Source organism: Neoarius graeffei, chromosome 8, assembly GCF_027579695.1.
Source record: "Neoarius graeffei isolate fNeoGra1 chromosome 8, fNeoGra1.pri, whole genome shotgun sequence".
NCBI lineage: Eukaryota > Metazoa > Chordata > Actinopteri > Siluriformes > Ariidae > Neoarius > Neoarius graeffei.
The window spans coordinates 18,105,329-18,124,951 of NC_083576.1; the positions used below are offsets into that span (position 1 = coordinate 18,105,329).

Here is a 19,623-nt window from a genome sequence, read left to right on the forward strand (position 1 = left end):
GAGCTTTCCAGATCCTGCAACCTGCCTTTAAGTGACTTTCAAAGCATTGATTATGTTCCAGATGCTTATATCTCTATTTTTCTTCTTTAAAGCAGACTCTTTACTGGAAACACTTTAATCATTCATGCTTTCTGTTTCATACTTGTACTCATCCATGAGCTTGGCTTGAAATTAAAAGGGCATATCATGGGTAAATTCGGGAGCAAGATCAATGTAATTCTCCTATTTTATATTAAACTTTGGTCAAATATCTGTAACATTCTGCATTCTCTGTGATTTATTTTTTACCTTGCACAATACCAGAAAAATTCAGTTGAAATCAAGCCATTTGAGGTGAATTGGTCCGCCTCTGAAAAAACTTGGTATTTGAATTTCCCGGGAAACATTGATTTTCGTGACGTCATCTGCGGGACGCCTCCTTCTGAATCCTACATCAGCACTGGTTTGTTTATGAGAAAATGACCTGGTGGTTTTCTGCAAATTTCTTCAATGTTATCACGTAATTATTAAAATGGTTAACAGATGTGTCATAGGAGGATGTAGCAACACCAATCATGATGGGATTAGTACTCATTGTTTTCCAAAAGACCGGACAATGAGAGAGAAATAGGGGCGCTTGGTCTACACAGGCTGTGCACTTAAACCGTGCAAAGCTCGCACAGCCTGCTCGCGCTTCCGCAGATAACGTCACGATTCCGGCTCCAGACTCCCTTGGGATTTTTCCAGATGCGTTTTGTTATTTTATTTTTTTCTGCTGTAGATAGATGGCCTTGTGCAAAATTACCCTTCTGGATAAGTGTGTAAAGGGACATATTTTCATATTTAAAAAAATGAAATAGTTTGCATGTTCTCCCCGTGTCTGCATGGGTTTCCTCCAGGTGCTCCAGTTTCCCCCACAGTCCAAAGACATGCAGGTTAGGTTAACTGGTGACTCTAAATTGACCGTAGGTGTGAATGTGAGTGTGAATGTTTGTCTATGTCTATGTGTCAGCCCTGTAATGACCTGGCGACTTGTCCAGGCTGTACCCTGCCTTTCGCCCGTAGTCAGCTGGGATAGGCTCCAGCTTGCCTGCGACCCTGTAGAACAGGATAAAGCGGCTAGAGATAATGAGATGAATGAAATTAGTCCAGAATATGCCGTTTAAAGGTAACATTTCAAAAAGTAAAAGAGGAAAATATGTTGTTGAACAAAACATATTAGGTATGCTTTACCACATGGCCATTCCAGATATAACTTACTAAAATAGAATAAACCTTATTCAATAATACATAGCCCCCCAAAAAGTGGCTGTACTTTTTTTTTTACTGTAAGTGTGGGCTGCCAACTGAAGGTTAAAGGGCCATTAACCTATTAGCATTACCTTTGTGCATTTTATAGCCTTGGCTCACAACTAATGAATTCTTTACTCTTAGAGAATAACTCGATGCAACACAATGTAGTCGAGTTAAACACTTTTCACTGGATTGTAGTGATGTCGTTCTATTGTATAGTGGTAATATGACGGCCTGTTCAATGCACACACATGGACTAAAAGTAATATCCTCATCAAACAATAACTGTGTGGTGGCAGTGTTACCAACAAACATATTAACTGTATCCTATTTGCTTATACAGATGCTGAAAATACAAACAGTAACTGCATGGTGATGTAGCTGAGATCTCTACTGTAGTTGTTAGTTAGTTTCAGAGTTGTTTTACATTTCCCTCATCCTTTACAACATTAGTGTCAGTCATTAGTCATGAATGACTTTTAGTATTCGTCATGAGTAATTAGATTAGATTAGATTAGATTCACTTTATTGATCCCACATTGGGAAATTCACATGTTACAGTAGCAAGAAATTGTCATACAGATAACAAATAAAACTGAAATAAAAATTAGACAAACGAAAGATTAAAAAGATTGACATATCAATTGCATTGATGAGAGATGGCAGAGGTAGTAGTGGTGAAGTAGTGCAAATATAACAACAAACAGGTTATTGGTGCAACATTACAAGTTGTGGGTGTTATACAGTCTGACAGCAGTAGGTATGAATGACCTCCGGTATCTCTCCTTCTTACACCGTGGGTGTAGCAGTCTACTACTAAAAGAGCTGCTTAAGGCCCCCACAGCCTCATGTAGGGGGTGAGAGGAATTATCCATGATTGATGTCAGCTTGGCTAACATCCTCCTCTCCCCTACCTCCTCAATGGAGTCCAGAGGACAGTCCAAGACTGAGCCAGCCCTTCTGACCAGTTTAATAAGTTTCTTCTTGTCCCTCTCTGAACTTCCACAGCCCCAGCAGACCACAGCATAGAAAATCACTGATGCCACCACAGAGTCATAAAAAGTCCTAAGCAGTGTCCTGCACACACCAAAAGACCTCAGTCTTCTCAACAGGTGGAGACGACTTTGGCCCTTCTTGTACAGGACATCCGTGTTATTTGTCCAGTAAAGTTTGTTGTTGAGGTGAACACCCAGGTATTTGTACTCCACCACGATCTCAATGTCCAAACCCTGGATGTTCACTGGTGCAATTTGAGGAGCTGTCCTTCTGAAATCGATCACCACCTCCTTTGTCTTACTGGCGTTGATGCTCAGGTGGTTCAGTTCACACCAGGCGACAAAGTTGGTGATGACCTCTCTGTACTCCAGATCGTCCCCCTCTGACACATGTCCAATGATGGCTGTATCACCTGAGAACTTCTGGAGGTGGCAGCTGTCCGTGTTGTAGCTGAAGTCAGATATGTAAAGTGTAAAGAGGAAAGGAGAGAGCACTGTACCCTGTGGAGCCCCCGTGCTGAAGACTATCACATCAGACACACAGTCGCGGAGCCTCACATACTGCGGTCTGTTAATGAGGTAGTCGATGATCCATGCAGCCAGGTGGCAGTCGACACCAGCTCCCTCCAGCTTCCCCCTAAGTAGTGATGGCTGGATTGTGCTAAAAGCACTGGAGAAGTCAAAGAACATGACTCTCACAGTGCTCCCAGTGCCCTCCAGGTGTAAAAGTGATCGGTGCAGCAGGTAGATGACAGCGTCATCCACACCAATGCCTGGTCGATATGCGAACTGCAGGGGGTCCATCTCGCTGTTCACCAGGTGTCGGAGGTGGGAAAGAACAATCCTCTCCATGATCTTCATCAGGTGAGACGTTAAAGCCTAAAGTGGTTGAGCTCCCTGGAGTGCGCAGTCTTGGGAACGGGAACCACACATGATGTTTTCCACAGAAGTGGAACTCTCTCCAGACTGAGGCTCAGGTTGAAGATGTACAGAAGTATCCCACAGAGCTGATCTGCACAGTCCTTAAGCAGTCTGGAGTTGATACCATCAGGGCCAGCAGCTTTCCTCGTCTTGGTCCTCCTCAGCTCCTTCAACACCTGATCAGCTGTTATGGAGAGGCGAGGGGTGTGGCCGAGGTGTGACTCCTGTAGAGTGAGGTCGGGGGTGGAGTGTGTGGATTGGTCTGGCAGGGAGCAGAGGGGGGTGATGTGGTGTGAGGAGGAGGGAGCTGTTGGTGTCAGAGGTATTATGAGGGGAGAGGGGGGATGATGGAATGATATCACAGACAGGTCAGGACTATGATGAGTGTGGGAGGGTGGGGTGGCACAGTCAAATCTGTTGAAAAAGAGGTTCAACTCATTTGCCCAGTCCTGGCCTCCAGATACAGGGCCCCTCCCACTGTCCTTTGTGTGGCCAGAGATGGTTTTCAGGCCTCTCCATACCTCTCCGGCATTGCTCCCCTTGAGGCGCTCCTCCAGCTTCCTCCTGTAGCTGTCCTTGCCTCTCCTTATCCCCCTCTTCAGTTCCCTCTGCACTCTCCTCATCTCCTCCTTGTCGCCAGTTTTAAAAACCCTCTTTTTCTCGTTTAATAGGGCTTTTAATTCAGAGGTCACCCAGGGTTTGTTGGGAAAACACCGTACCTTCCTGATAGGCACAGCGTTTTCTACACAGAAATTAATGTAATCCATGATGCAGGTTGTCAGGCTGTCAATGTCATCCCTGGGAGGTTCATACAACACATCCCAGTCCATGGTGTCAAAGCAGTCCCTCAGTGCCATACTGGTCTCCTCAGACCAGCTCCTTACATAACTCTTGGTGGGTGGTTATTTATTCACCATAGGTATGTATGTAGGGGACAAGTGAACCAGATTGTGGTCAGAACAGCCTAGCAGAGGGAGGAGTGATGAGCTATATGTGTCCTTGGTGTTCACATACATTAAATCCAAAGTTCTATTGTCTCTGGTGTGGCATTTCACATACTGAGTGAAGGTTGGGAGAGTGGAGGACAGGGAAGCATGATTAAAGTCACCGGAGATTAGGAGCAGGGACTGGGGGTGCGATGTCTGAAGCTTTGACACTGCAGTGTGTAAGAGGGTCATTCCGTGAAATCGGTATATTTTGCATCCCAGAGAAATAATCTGTCATGAAATCACTATAATGCCAAATACATGCATAATTTGAAAACATAACATTAGTATGTCTTCTACCATCAACACTACCTCAAAATTAAGTGAATTAAATATTATTGTCCATGGTTAAATTTGCTATTATGTTGATAAGGCAGGGATTTTGGCTTGTCCCTCACTATGAAAGTTATTTTTCAGCAGGTTGTTTAAATTGTAAATTGTTGTTAAAATGATACAAATTTTGCATTTCTATTTTGTTCTACAACTAATCTCATTGTTAAATAATGTTTTCAGCATGAATACTTTTTAGCTTTACACAATATAAATCATTTTATCAGTGTCCGCTGATTTCAAGTCAACACTGTTACTGGCACAAAAACACCCCTGTAAAATAATGGCACATTCCAGCAGTGACATCATTCACAGGAAGTTACATCATTTACAGGAAGAGGATTAACAATCTTTGAAACACAAGTAAGTTTCTCTCTTCTATAATGTAAAATTTTATTGTTTTATGAGATTATTGGGGTGGGGACATCATACAGCATCATTACTGTTACCAATTTTTTACATATTAATTAAATTTATAATTTTCATATCTTGATGTTTACAGGGATGAGAGTGCATGTTGAGAAAAAAAATCTGAAAAGTAGCGGGGGCGGCCCGCAGGTCCCCAGTGGGGTCCAGGGGCAATGTCTCGGTGAGGGACCAGGGGGCGAAGCTGATGGATTTTGGTGATTTAAACACCCAAAACCCATTAATTTTAGCAATGAAATATATGTATTTTTCTCGAAGTTGATATCCCAATTCAACATGCCATCAACTGAAACTTTTGTATCATGACAAGTGTTCTTTCTTAAATATCATATCCCACCTTGTTTGACTTTTTCAGCATGTTCAGTGCAACCTTTTAGGTTTTGGAACAATAGACCCACATATCTACAAGTAATCTCCTTTCAAACTGTATGACATCTGCTCTTGTGACCTTGAACATTAGCTAGCTAGGGGCAAATTAGCTTAAAACAATCAATTCTGTTACTGTCAGTCCTGTTACTCTCCCCAGAGTAACAGGTTTGGCATCTAAGTAACAGGAGTGACATTGATTAGGTTTCACTCTAGTCACACAGTTTTAAAAGTTTATTTAGTTAAATTGCTATCATTTTTAAAAAGTTTCATTGTGTATTTTTAAAAATTTCATTCAAGTATCATTGAGATGATGCCCATATTATGCAGTGTGGGTGCTTATGAGTGTGTATTACAGTCTTAGTAACATTTGCTAGTAGTGCCTAATATTTAATGACTTACTGAGGTTGCTGTCTTATTTGCTAGCTAAAGATAATGTAATATTGTTATTTTGATTATTTGTTTATATTTATGCTTTGGTACACTTTTACAGATGCTATTAGTATGCCATTAAGTGCAGCAGAAAAGCAAAGGCGCTATCATGCTCGCCGAGACCAAGATCCTGAGAGAAGGGCCAAGTACCTTGAGTGGGAGAGGAAGAAATGGAAGAGAGACAGAGAACAGGGAAAGAAGAAATCCATACATGAGTGCAGTCAGAGAGAGCAGAGGTTACAGCAGAGAAAATGGAGACAAGCCCAGGCAAAGAGCAGAGCAGCAAAAAAGGCAGTTTCAGTTGCACTCAGTAGTGTAGCAACTCCTCCAGTGAGCCCAGAACAGGCAAATCAAGAAGAAGCTGGTCCTTCAAGGTCAGAACAATAAAAAAATAAGTCACTATAAGCCAGGTGTACATGCAGGTATACATATAACATACACAGATAAAGAGTGTTAGAAGCAGTGCAATTCTGCATTGAAGAATGCATTCAAGAACAGACACAGAACAAGTACGCTATATATGTGTATTTCTAAAACTGATAGTTCCGGTCCTTGATTGTGATTGGTTGAATCACGTTCGATGCTGTTGTAAAATCCACGATGGCTCCGACAGCATTTCATTCTATATTGCTGCACCATAGAAATTGTTATCTATGAATAATTCATTACATTTCTCTGAGCTCCGTTTCTTATTAACATTATAGTATGGTTACATTCTGAGTTTTAAATCTCATTTTCCTATGGTGCTACCTCCCGCAATGGCAGGAAAGTTTTCATTTCTAATACTATGTTTGTACAGCTGTTAGTCTCTAAACTGCTACACAATACAGTTGCCATATGTTCTCAGATTTTTATGCATTTACTTTAATTCTACCCTTAGAGTAAAGTATATGTTTTCAGTTTTGATGTGAAGATGATACACTTTCATATGTGCTGATTGCTATTGCTGTTCTCAGTGTTTCATGCATCTTCAATGAGGCATGTAACTTGTGATAAGTGTTAACGGTCTGGTGATGTTGCATGTTAACCAATTTGATGGAGTTTTTACCCGACTCAATGTGAATTTTGATTTGATGGAGTTTTTACCAAACTCAATGTGAATTTTGATACTTCAGAGATTTGTGATGTGTGATAGGTCTTTATGGTCTGGTTTTACTGAAGATCAGTTTCAATTAAAGTAACATTCTTCTAAAACTCTTGTTAATGATGTGTAAATGCAATGACACACAGAACCTCACCCTCTATCTGTTAAAGAAAATGAAACCAAATATCAGCTAAAAGAACTTTTTCTAGAAGTCATGATTCCAACTACAAATCCCTCAAAACATTACATTTCTTAGAATTCAATGTGCTTCACTATTATAAATATTCAAATTCCATGCAAATACCATTTCAAAGATACTGCTATTTATAAAGCATAATAATGACAACAACAATAATACATGCAGTAATGTTTTTAAAAGATACAAATATGTACAATGCGCTGAAGATTGTGTCTCATCATCCCTGTTACTCTTGTCAGTCCTGTTACTTCATAGGTCAGTCCTGTTGTTGTCATTAATTTGAAAAAAAAAAAAAAGTAAAAATGACAATTAGAAGGGCCAGCCAGGTATTACCATTCCAATTAAGACTGTAAACCATTTTAGAAAATACATTTGATTCAATACCTCCCTCATAAAAATACTTATATATCTTAATTTATACAGTGGTGCTTGAAAGTTTGTGAACCCTTTAGAATTTTCTATATTTCTGCATAAATATGACCTAAAACATGATCAGATTTTCACACAAGTCGTAAAAGTAGATAAAGAGAACCCAGTTAAACAAATGAGACAAAAATATTATACTTGGTCATTTATTTATTGAGGAAAATTATCCAATATTACATATCTGTGAGTGGCAAAAGTATGTGAACCTCTAGGATTAGCAGTTAATTTGAAGGTGAAATTAGAGTCAGGTGTTTTCAATCAATGGGATGACAAATCAGGTGTGAGTGGGCATCCTGTTTTAATTAAAGAACAGGGATCTATCAAAGTCTGATCTTCACAACACATGTTTGTGAAAGTATATCATGGCATGAACAAAGGAGATTTCTGAGGACCTCAGAAAAAGCGTTGTTGATGCTCATCAGGTTGGAAAAGGTTACAAAACCATCTCTAAAGAGTTTGGACTTCACCAATCCACAGTCAGACAGATTGTGTACAAATGGAGGAGATTCAAGACCATTGTTACCCTCCCCAGGAGTGGGCGACCAACAAAGATCACTCCAAGAGCAAGGTGTGTAATAGTCGGCGAGGTCACAAAGGACCCCAGGGTAACTTCTAAGCAACTGAAGGCCTCTCTCACATTGGCTAATGTTAATATTCGTGAGTCCACCATCAGGAGAACACTGAACAACAATGGTGTGCATGGCAGGGTTGCAAGGAGAAAGCCACTGCTCTCCAAAAAGAACATTGCTGCTCATCTGCAGTTTGCTAAAGATCACGTGGACAAGCCAGAAGGCTATTGGAAAAATTTTGTGGATGGATGAGAACAAAATAGAACTTTTTGGTTTAAATGAGAAGCGTTATGTTTGGAGAAAGGAAAACACTGCATTCCAGCATAAGAGCCTTATCCCATCTGTGAAACATGGTGGTGGTAGTATCATAGTTTGGGCCTGTTTTGCTGCATCTGGGCCAGGACGGCTTGCCATCATTGATGGAACAATGAATTCTGAATTATACCAGCAAATTCTAAAGGAAAATGTCAGGACATCTGTCCATGAACTGAATCTCAAGAGAAGGTGGGTCATGCAGCAAGACAACGACCCTAAGCACACAAGTCGTTCTACCAAAGAATGGTTAAAGAAGAATAAAGTTAATGTTTTGGAATGGCCAAGTCAAAGTCCTGACCTTAATCCAATGGAAATGTTGTGGAAGGACCTGAAGCGAGCAGTTCATGTGAGGAAACCCACCAACATCCCAGAGTTGAAGCTGTTCTGTACGGAGGAACGGGCTAAAATTCCTCCAAGCCGGTGTGCAGGACTGATCAACAGTGACTGCAAACGTTTAGTTGCAGTTATTGCTGCACAAGGGGGTCACACCAGATACTGAAAGCAAAGGTTCACATACTTTTGCCACTCACAGATATGTAATATTGGATCATTTTCCTCAATAAATAAATGACCAAGTATAATATTTTTGTCTCATTTGTTTAACTGGGTTCTCTTTATCTACTTTTAGGACTTGTGTGAAAATCTGATAATGTTTTAGGTCATATTTATGCAGAAATATAGAAAATTCTAAAGGGTTCACAAACTTTCAAGCACCACTGTATGTGGTCTACTTTTTCAATTTAGACTTTCTTGGTCATATGAAAGATAAAATTTAATATTTAGAATTATATTCATAATCTGCAATAATCCTAGTGAAAAGAGGGACTGATGTGCTGCTCATACACGTGTAAACTATTACACAATTCTAATTCTAAATATTTTATATAGTAACCATTTTGTCCATAACAGGGTTGACAGATAAATCGTATCAGGAAGTACATAACGTCATAAAATGAATAAAATAAATAGCCTGAGATGGCACCATATAATTTATTGTCAATTTAAGATGTCTTCTTTCCATAGGTATTTTAAAAATTGAGAAAAAAATATTTTATATTTAAATTTTTCAAAGTTGAAAAGATACCGATTTCGTGGAATGACCCAAGAGCTCACAGGCTGCAGCAGCATTGGCCACCAGGGGGATGTACACAGTTATCGCGATAACTTGCAAGAATTCCCTCAGGAGGTAATATGGGCAAATGCTAACCGCTAGCAGTTCAATGTTTTTACTGCAGTACTGCTCCTATACCCTGATGTGCCCCGGGTTACACCATCTGTCATTCACAAACATCGCTATACCCCCTCCTTTCCTCCTTGGCTTTCCTGTCCGCTCTCACGAGTTGAAATCGCTATACCCCCTCCTTTCCTCCTTGGCTTTCCTGTCCGCTCTCACGAGTTGAAATCCATCCAGAGTGACGTGTGAGTCCAGTGAGAGTTCATTCAGCCACGTTTCTGTAAAGCACATAAGGCTACACTCCCGGTACTCCCTCTGAAGCCTGGTTAGCGCTGTTAGCTCATCCATCTTATTAGGGAGAGATCTTACGTTTCCCATGATGACAGATGGTATGCATGGTTTATACCATCTTTTCTTCTCCCAGCACTTTGTTCCAGCTCTGCATCCCCTTCTCCATAATTCCGCAGGGATCACTGGCCCAAAATCCATCCATCCATCCATTATCCGTAACCGCTTACCCTCTGCAGGGTCGCAGGCAAGCTGGAGCCTATCCCAGCTGACTATGAGTGAGAGGCGGAGTACACCTCGGACAAGTCACCAGATCATTGCAGGGCTGATACATAGAAACAAACAACTAACACTAACATTCACACCTACAGTCAATTTAGATTCTCCTTCCTGGAGGAAACCCACACAGACACGGGGAGAACGTGCAAACTTCACACAGAAAAGCCCCCATTGCCCCCTGGGCTCAAACCCAGAACCTTCTTGCTGTGAGGCAACAGTGAAAACCACTACACCACCATGCTGCTAGTAATTCATTATTTTCTTTGAAATATTAGCTTGAAAATTAAAATAAATAAATAAATCCACCATCGATGCCACTTATCCATCAGAGTCACAAGGGAAGCTGGAGCCAATCCCAGCTAGCTAACCAATCAATCAATTAAATATTTAGTTAAGTAATTAATTACTACTAGGGCGGCATGGTGGTGTAGTGGCTAGCGCTGTCGCCTCACAGCAAGAAGGTCCGGGTTCAAGCCCCATGGCCGGCAAGGGCCTTTCTGTGTGGAGTTTGCATGTTCTCCCCATGTCCGCGTGGGTTTCCTCCGGGTGCTCCGGTTTCCCCCACAGTCCAAAGACATGCAGGTTAGGTTAACTGGTGACTCTAAATTGACTGTAGGTGTGAATGTGAGTGTGAATGGTTGTCTGTGTCTATGTGTCAGCCCTGTGATGACCTGGCGACTTGTCCAGGGTGTACCCTGCCTTTCGCCCATAGTCAGCTGGGATAGGCTCCAGCTTGCCTGCGACCCTGTAGAACAGGATAAAGCGGCTAGAGATAATGAGATGAGATGAGATTACTACTACTACTCTCTCTTTGGCATATCAGTGCAGTAACATGGCTGCAAAGTTTCAAGGGAAGAATTACAGTCATGGTTTCCTGTTGCCTTCTACTGGATTATTGTTGAGGTTTTCCCCTCTCAGTCATCTCATCTCATTATCTCTAGCCGCTTTATCCTGTTCTACAGGGTCGCAGGCAAGCTGGAGCCTATCCCAGCTGACTACGGGTGAAAGGTGGGGTACACCCTGGACAAGTCGCCAGGTCATCACAGGGCTGACACATAGACACAGACAACCATTCACACTCACATTCACATCTACGGTCAATTTAGAGTCACCAGTTAACCTAACCTGTATGTCTTTGGACTGTGGGGGAAACTGGAGCACCTGGAGGAAACCCACACGGACACGGGGAGAACATACAAACTCTACACAGAAAGGCCCTCGCTGGCCATGGGGCTTGAACCCGGACCTTCTTGCTGTGAGGCGACAGTGCTAACCACTACACCACCGTGCCGCCCCTCTCAATCATTCATATACATATTCAGACTTGTGGGTAATTTAGAGTATCCAGTTAACCTTACTGCATGTCTTTAGATGTGGAGGAAACCAGAGCACCTGGAGGAAACCCATGCAGATGCGGGAAGAACATGCAAACTCCACACAGAAAGGCCCCCATCGGCCATGGGGTTCGAAACCTTCTTGCTGGGAAGTGACAGTGCTAACCACTACACCACCATGCCGTTACTACTACTACTAATAATAATCATTATACAGTAATCTGCTTTAGAGCCTTGAGCAATGCTTGATTGGCCAATCTATTGTTTAAATTAAACAACACATTTCCATGTAAATGCTTAAAATATATAGTCAGTGCAGCCCTTATTTGGTTCCTGATACATTTTGATCTGTCTGTACTGAAGGAGGTTGAATTGACAAAGTATGATTGAGGAATGTAGACTTCTGGTGCTTAGAAGATACTGTCTCATGGATTGATCCAGGAGCAAACAGTCACTGACACAGAGACAGCTGCTCACATTCAAGAGTGTGTTGCAGCCATGTGATTGGATTGATGATGATGTGATTGATGAAGCATAGTTATTTATGTATAACGTAAATAGGTGATGAAACATTACATCACTGGTTTAGACTACACTACTGTATGAAAGAAGAGAGACATTATGTACCATTATATTACCCATCAGGGTCATAGTCTCATGAAAAGAAGAAAGACATTACTGGTCAACATAACCTTCATTAAACAGAAAGCAGAATGTGTGAGCAAAGATAAGCAAGTATCAAACAGTACAGCCTGTACCAGTTTCAAGCATGCCAATCTCGATCAGTTCCTTTTTTTTTTTTGGTTTTACATTCTAAAGTCTCATCTCATCTCATTATCTCTAGCCGCTTTATCCTGTTCTACAGGGTCGCAGGCAAGCCGGAGCCTATCCCAGCTGACTACGGACGAAAGGCAGGGTGTACCCTGGACAAGTCACCAGGTCATCACAGGGCTGACACATAGACACAGACAACCATTCACACTCACAGTCAATTTAGAGTCACCAGTTAACCTAACCTGCATGTCTTTGGACTGTGGAGGAAACCGGAGCACCCGGAGGAAACCCACACGGACATGGGGAGAACATGCAAACTCCGCACAGAAAGGCCCTCGCCGGCCACGGGGCTCAAACCCGGACCTTCTTGCTGTGAGGCTACAGCGCTAACCACTACACCACCGTGCCACCCCACATTCTAAAGTTACTTCTTTATACATTTTACATTAGATGTTACTTCATAACATCTAAGGTGGTGTTTACATTAGACCGTTTCAGCGGATCATCAAATTAACATTTTTAAAACGATTCGCGTGAACACAGCAACGCCAATACACGATTCGCGTGCACACAGCAACGCCAATACACAGATACGCTAATCACATGACTAATTACACGGCACGTCACATGATCCCAGTGCATATCGGGCATGTGCAAGTCACTCACCACTTGCAAGTAGAAGGATGGCAAGCGAACACCTTCTCCAGCAGATAAACACACCTGGCTGTGATGTTCATGTTCTCACTGAGTTTAAGCGCCTGAAGGAGGTAAATAAGTTGAAATGTGTAAATAAACCTCAGTGTGGCTCAGCGCTTCCTCCTGCGCTCCAAATCACTCTGCTCTGAACAGCGAGTGCCCTCTGGAGGGTGCGCACTCCGGCCCTGCGCAGCTCACAGAGCGCGCGAGTGAAGCGCACGAGCAGTGATTCGGGACTGAGCCGCTGTGTGTGTGATTCCCAACGCCAGCGAATCCGGAAGGTGGATGTCACAGTGACGTTGTCCAATGACTACGTCAGCTAGAGCTCAGCACTGCGTTTCCTCGTTCCTCAATGTTTACACAGCACCGGATCAGATACGAACTGGGTTGAATACGTGGGCCCTGGCGGATTCAAGTTGTTCCGCCTGTGGAGTCGTTTCCCGGCGTTTTAATGTGCACGGACAGTGCATCCGCGACGAAAACGAGACGGATACGGTCTAATGTAAACACCACCTAAGATGCTATGTAGTCACCATCCTCCACCCTTTCCCAGCACGCATGTTGTGGCTACTCACTTAGTCGTCAAACTAGCGTGGTTATGGCGCCAGGCAAGTGATCGACACCTGCTGTTTTTGTGTACATAGCTAAATCTTTTGTCAAACACAGACAGAGGAGCAAAATGTGTGCAGATAAACAATAGGGTTTATGGAAAACACAAACAATCCAGAATTGAAAGGCGAAAACAGTATCCAACAAAACAGGCATGGTTTAAGACCCAAAAGGCAAAGGAGGAAAATAGTTAAATATCCAATAGGACAAATTGGATGGAGGGCAGCATGGTATTGTAGTGGTTAGCACTGTCGCCTCACAGCAAGAAGGTTCCGGGTTCCAGCCCAGTGGCCAACAGTGGCCTTTCTGTGTTGAGTTTGCGTCTTCTCCCCATGTCTGTGTGGGTTTCCCCCACAATCCAAAGACATGTACAGTGGTGCTTGAAAGTTTGTGAACCCTTTAGAATTTTCTATATTTCTGCATAAATATGACCTAAAACATCAACAGACTTTCACACAAGTCTGAAAAGTAGATAAAGAGAACCCAGTTAAACAAATGAGACAAAAATATTATACTTGGTCATTTATTTATTGAGGAAAATTATCCAATATTACATATCTGTGAGTGGCAAAAGTATGTGAACCTCTAGGATTAGCAGTTAATTTGAAGGTGAAATTAGAGTCAGGTGTTTTCAATCAATGGGATGACAATCAGGTGTGAGTGGGCACCCTGTTTTATTTAAAGAACAGGGATTGATCAAAGTCTGATCTTCACAACACATGTTTGTGGAAGTGTATCATGGCATGAACAAAGGAGGTTTCTGAGAACCTCAGAAAAAGCGTTGTTGATGCTCATCAGGCTGGAAAAGGTTACAAAACCATCTCTAAAGAGTTTGGACTCCACCAATCCACAGTCAGACAGATTGTGTACAAATGGAGGAAATTCAAGACCATTGTTACCCTCCCCAGGAGTGGTCGACCAACAAAGATCACTCCAAGAGCAAGGCGTGTAGTAGTCGGCGAGGTCACAAAGGACCCCAGGGTAACTTCTAAGCAACTGAAGGCCTCTCTCACATTGGCTAATGTTAATGTTCATGAGTCCACCATCAGGAGAACACTGAACAACAGTGGTCTGCATGGCAGGGTTGCAAGGAGAAAGCCACTGCTCTCCAAAAAGAACATTGCTGCTTGTCTGCAGTTCGCTAAAGATCACATGGACAAGCCAGAAGGCTACTGGAAAAATGTTCTGTGGATGGATGAGACCAAAATAGAATTTTGGTTTAAATGAGAAGCATTATGTTTGCAGAAAGGAAACCACTGCATTACAGCATAAGAACCTTATCCCATCTGTGAAACATGGTGGTGGTAGTATCATGGTTTGGGCCTGTTTTGCTGCATCTGGGCCAGGATGGCTTGCCATCATTGATGGAACAATGAATTCTGAATTATACCAGTGAATTCTAAAGGAAAATGTCAGGACATCTGTCCATGAACTGAATCTCAAGAGAAGGTGGGTCATGCAGCAAGACAACGACCCTAAGCACACAAGTTGTTCTACCAAAGAATGGTTAAAGAAGAATAAAGTTAATGTTTTGGAATGGCCAAGTCAAAGTCCTGACCTTAATCCAATCCAAATGTTGTGGAAGGACCTGAAGCGAGCAGTTCATGTGAGGAAACCCACCAACATCCCAGAGTTGAAGCTGTTCTGTACGGAGGAACGGGCTAAAATTCCTCCAAGCCGGTGTGCAGGACTGATCAACAGTTACCGCAAACATTTAGTTGCAGTTATTGCTGCACAAGGGGGTCACACCAGATACTGAAAGCAAAGGTTCACATACTTTTGCCCCTCACAGATCTGTAATATTGGATCATTTTCCTCAATAAATAAATGACCAAGTATAATATTTTTGTCTCATTTGTTTAACTGGGTTCTCTTTATCTACTTTTAGGACTTGTGTGAAAATCTGATGATGTTTTCGGTCATATTTATGCAGAAATATAGAAAATTCTAAAGGGTTCACAAACTTTCAAGCACCACTGTAGGTTAGGCTAATTGGTGGCTCTAAATTGACCGTAGGTGTGAATGTGAGTGTGAATGGTTGTTTGTCTCTATGTGTCAGCCCTGCGATGATCTAGTGACTTGTCCAGGGTGTACCCTGCCTCTTACCCATAGTCAGCTGGGATAGGCTCCAGCTTGCCCCCAACCCTGCACAGGATAAGCGGTTATGGATAATGGATGGAGGGATGGACAGACAGACAGACACACAAACAAAAAAGGCCATCATGCAGGACCATACATGGAATATTGAAAAATTCCATTTATTCCAAATTAACAACTTAACAGATAAGCCACTAGTAATGCAGGTTAAAATGGAAAAAAAAAAAAAAAAAACATTTCGCAATGGGGAAAATAAACTGAGGAGTTTAAATGAGAACCAATTAGTAAGAAACACAGTTAGACAGAACAAGATGGGAAGTGAGTGTAATTGTCAGCTGACACTTCTCAGACCAGGAGGTTCTAGAGGTCGTGGATATGGCATTAATAACACAATCAGGAATTCTTCAGTCTAAGAAGTTTCTCCTGTATTTGTAGAGATAAGCTCTTTTTCTAAATAAAGTATCAGAGCCGTGTTTTTTTTTCCACAAAGTGTTTAAATGTTTGTCCGATTAAAAATTCAATACACTGATTAGTTAAAACCCCAAGGTGTGTTCTTTAAAACTCTCACACAAAATCCATTTCTAATAAACAAGTGATTTTGTTGAAATGGAGTTTGCTTCTTAAGCCTCACTCACAACCCGCCGTAAGTGTTTTGGACACGCACGGGTTGCATGGTTTGGTAGCTCGCAGCAGTGCTGCAGGGTCGCGGTGAACCCGGGGGAACGTTTGGGGGAGGAGTACAGGCAAAGTACTTGTCAAGTACAGGTTGCACATCTGACTTCCTTGAGCCATGGGAAAAATTGCACTGTTAGCCCGTGGAACGCGTATATCTGACACGTGATCAGTGTGTGTTCAGTGAGTGTGGAGCAGTGGCGGCTGGTAGTCTTTCAAACAGGGGAGGCTGGTCGGTTACGATATTTCCAGATTTTAAAAGAAAAAACACATCAATTTTGCTCATACTGTTGCCTCTGATCTGGCTGATTGTTGGCAGGGTCACAAACTGTGAAATAACAGGTTCTTTTGGCCCATTAGCCTACTGTCCAATATACATGATGGTGGTGTTGGGGGGGTTATATTTTAACATTTTATATTTTAAAATTGTGGCATGTTGTTTGTGTTTTTGTTTAAAAATGTTTTCCAAAATGTAGCTGTGTTTAATTCATATCCAGAAAAACATATATTCCAATATAATATACTCAGCATAAACATTTTAAATAGATTCTATATTTTTGGTCCATCCATGACATATTACTAAAGTAGCCTATTTACTGTTGTTGATGTGGGTCACTTGCTGTTAGCCAATTCACTTTCTCGTACCAAGAGAGCTGAAAGGAACGAGTATTATTCCCTACCTTTTTCACCAAGTCAATTTGAGGCGTTGGTCTACCCTGCTCTTTAATTTTAATTTTTTCCTTGAAAGGAAGACTGGCAAATGGCTTCGCCAAAATTAAATCAGCAATACTTGGCATCCGCTTGGCATTCTTGCTAGCTGACTAGCCCCCTCAAGTTCAAGTTCAGTCACTCAAATAAATGACATTTCTGGAACTAAGATAGCAAACTTGACAACACTATATTTACACTTTATTTACAATGAAAATATATACAAACTAAAAAAGCTGGTAGAAACCGTATGTAATGAATGAAATCGAAATGTAAGCTGATCTCTTACAATACACCACAGCACTTGCGAACCCGCATGGGACTGAACTGATGTTGCCAGATACTGCTGACGTTATCCAGCCCAAAATATGTTCAAAACCCGCCAAAATGCACTTAAAACTGCCCAATTGGGCGGGAAATCGCCCAATCTGGCAACACTGTACCGTTGCCTGTCTATAGTTGAAACGAGCTGTCAGTCAAAGAAAACATCCGGCCGCTTTCACCAATCACCAGTCTCCTCGCGGAAACTGCCATGTCCCTCCCATGTGAGGCTCGGAGTCCGTGGGCGGGCATTTTCGCAGTATTTGTCCAATAACCGTCTTGAATTTTGAGATTGAAAAGCGCATAGCTCCCAAATGCCGTTGAAGTCCATTGAGGCTGGGAGTCCGTGAGACTCCGTGGGCGGGTGGCTTCGCAGTATTTGTCCAATAATCGTCTTGCATTTTGAGATTGACAAGCACATAGCTCCCAATCCACTGAGGCTGGGCTGCATCGCGCTGTCACGAGCGGGAAAAACTCACGCACACATTAGGCGAACTGGGGAAAGTTATAACGGAATGATTTCGCACTGTAGTTGGGTTGAGCACATATATTTCTATGATTCTGGATCTGAAATAGCAATGTTATAAGGTCGGCTATAACATAAGCCTAGGGCAATTCATCCTACACGATGTTCGTCATTTTTAGAGGAGGCTGAGCCTCCCTCGTTGTCTTAGAGCAATCGCCCGTGGTGTGGAGTGTGTGTGACTTGCATTTTACCAGTTTCCTGCGCTACGAATTCGGGCTGCACTTGTGATGCATGTGATTAGCACGTTACAATCACTCATAACTTGCATGTGATGCAAGCCAGGAGTGGGTATAAAACCAGCGTGTCTGCAGCATTCTGCATCTGTCTTTCAACTGAAGAACATTGGATATTTTGTGGGAAAAATTTAAACATTTTCAATTTAAAGTTTAGAAAATGGGACCCAAGATGAAGCGAGCAAAAGGGAAGTAACCCAGCCTGAAACAGCAGAGGGGGAGGAGGAGGAAGAATTTGATGATGATGGTAGCAGCACCGGCGAGCCCTGCACGGACAGGGAGAAGTTTGCCTTCAAGCCAGCAGAAGGCCCAGCACCCCACCAGAGGGATTTTCACAGGTAAATACACATGCTTTAAACATTCATTTCAGTATCTATATGCTTATCTAATTAATATTATATATGCTGATTTTCATGTATGTTTCAGCTAACGATGCCCAGAAGTGAGGACACTGCAATCCCATCATCGCTGTCAGGCCATTGTGCCATGCTCAGTGATAAGGACAAGGACATCCCAACACCCCGTCCCACCACTCAGCAGGAGCAGGACAGCAGCTTTGAGTCAAAGTGTGTTTCAGTGCTCAAACTGTTGGGCTATTTAGTTGGGATTTTTTACAGTGTAATAAAATGCTTATACTCATGTTTTATTATTTGATGTTTGCATGGTAAATTAAACATATACTCAAATAAAAACAGCAAATGAGGGGGTCTTCTTCCTTTCTACAACGCTACATGCTACACAATCGGTTCCTTGGTTCCTCCCACAATATACTGTATATACCCAGAGTCTTGCCCCTCGTGTCACGTGCAGGTCGCGTGTGCTGCATGCACACCACACATAGGGGTAGAAAGTGAGATGCACTTCTGTCTTGCATGCTGCACAAATAGCAAGTGTGGAATACTTGAGTAGTATTTCTGAGGCACGTTACTCATACAATGACCATGCATCACTCATGAGTCTTACTGTCATCACAAAAAGCCCCTACTAGCCATGCTGCTGACTTGATTCAGGCGTACAAAAGGAATACGGGTCCCGTACATAGTGTATGCGTTCTTGATTTGTCGCAAGACCCATAGAATTTGCATGTGCAGGACCAAAAGTCTCCACGGGCAGTCTGCAACTTTCTATGATGCTGAACACATGCAAATGTCGCACAAGTCTCAAGCATGGTTGTGCCAATTTTTTTACTGTAGACCGCCCGTAGCAGCACGTATGGCAGGTTGTGAGTGAGCCTTTATTCTCAAACACTCTAGCACTCACAAATGTTATAATCATCTCAGCTTAAAGAGGTACTGCTCACATAATTTTTTTAAATTTGATTTTGATTTAGGGCGGCACGGTGGTGTAGTGGTTAGCGCTGTTGCCTCACAGCAAGAAGGTCCGGGTTCGAGCCCCGTGGCCGGCGAGGGCCTTTCTGTGCGGAGTTTGCATGTTCTCCCCGTGTCCGTGTGGGTTTCCTCCGGGTGCTCCGGTTTCCCCCACAGTCCAAAGACATGCAGGTTAGGTTAACTGGTGCCGAATCTGCATGTCTAAATTGACCATGCATGTGAATGTGAGTGTGAATGGTTGTCTGTGTCTATGTGTCAGCCCG

General features: G+C 42.5%; 1 long non-coding RNA gene across 1 annotated transcript; it reads left to right on the forward strand.

The window, feature by feature from the left end:
• The first annotated feature begins 4,826 nt into the window (after window positions 1–4,826).
• LOC132890064 (uncharacterized) lies at window positions 4,827–18,654 on the forward strand. Its single transcript, XR_009655143.1, has 3 exons — window positions 4,827–4,867; window positions 18,185–18,370; window positions 18,459–18,654. It is a non-coding gene; the product is annotated as an uncharacterized LOC132890064 (long non-coding RNA).
• Window positions 18,655–19,623: the final 969 nt, after the last annotated feature.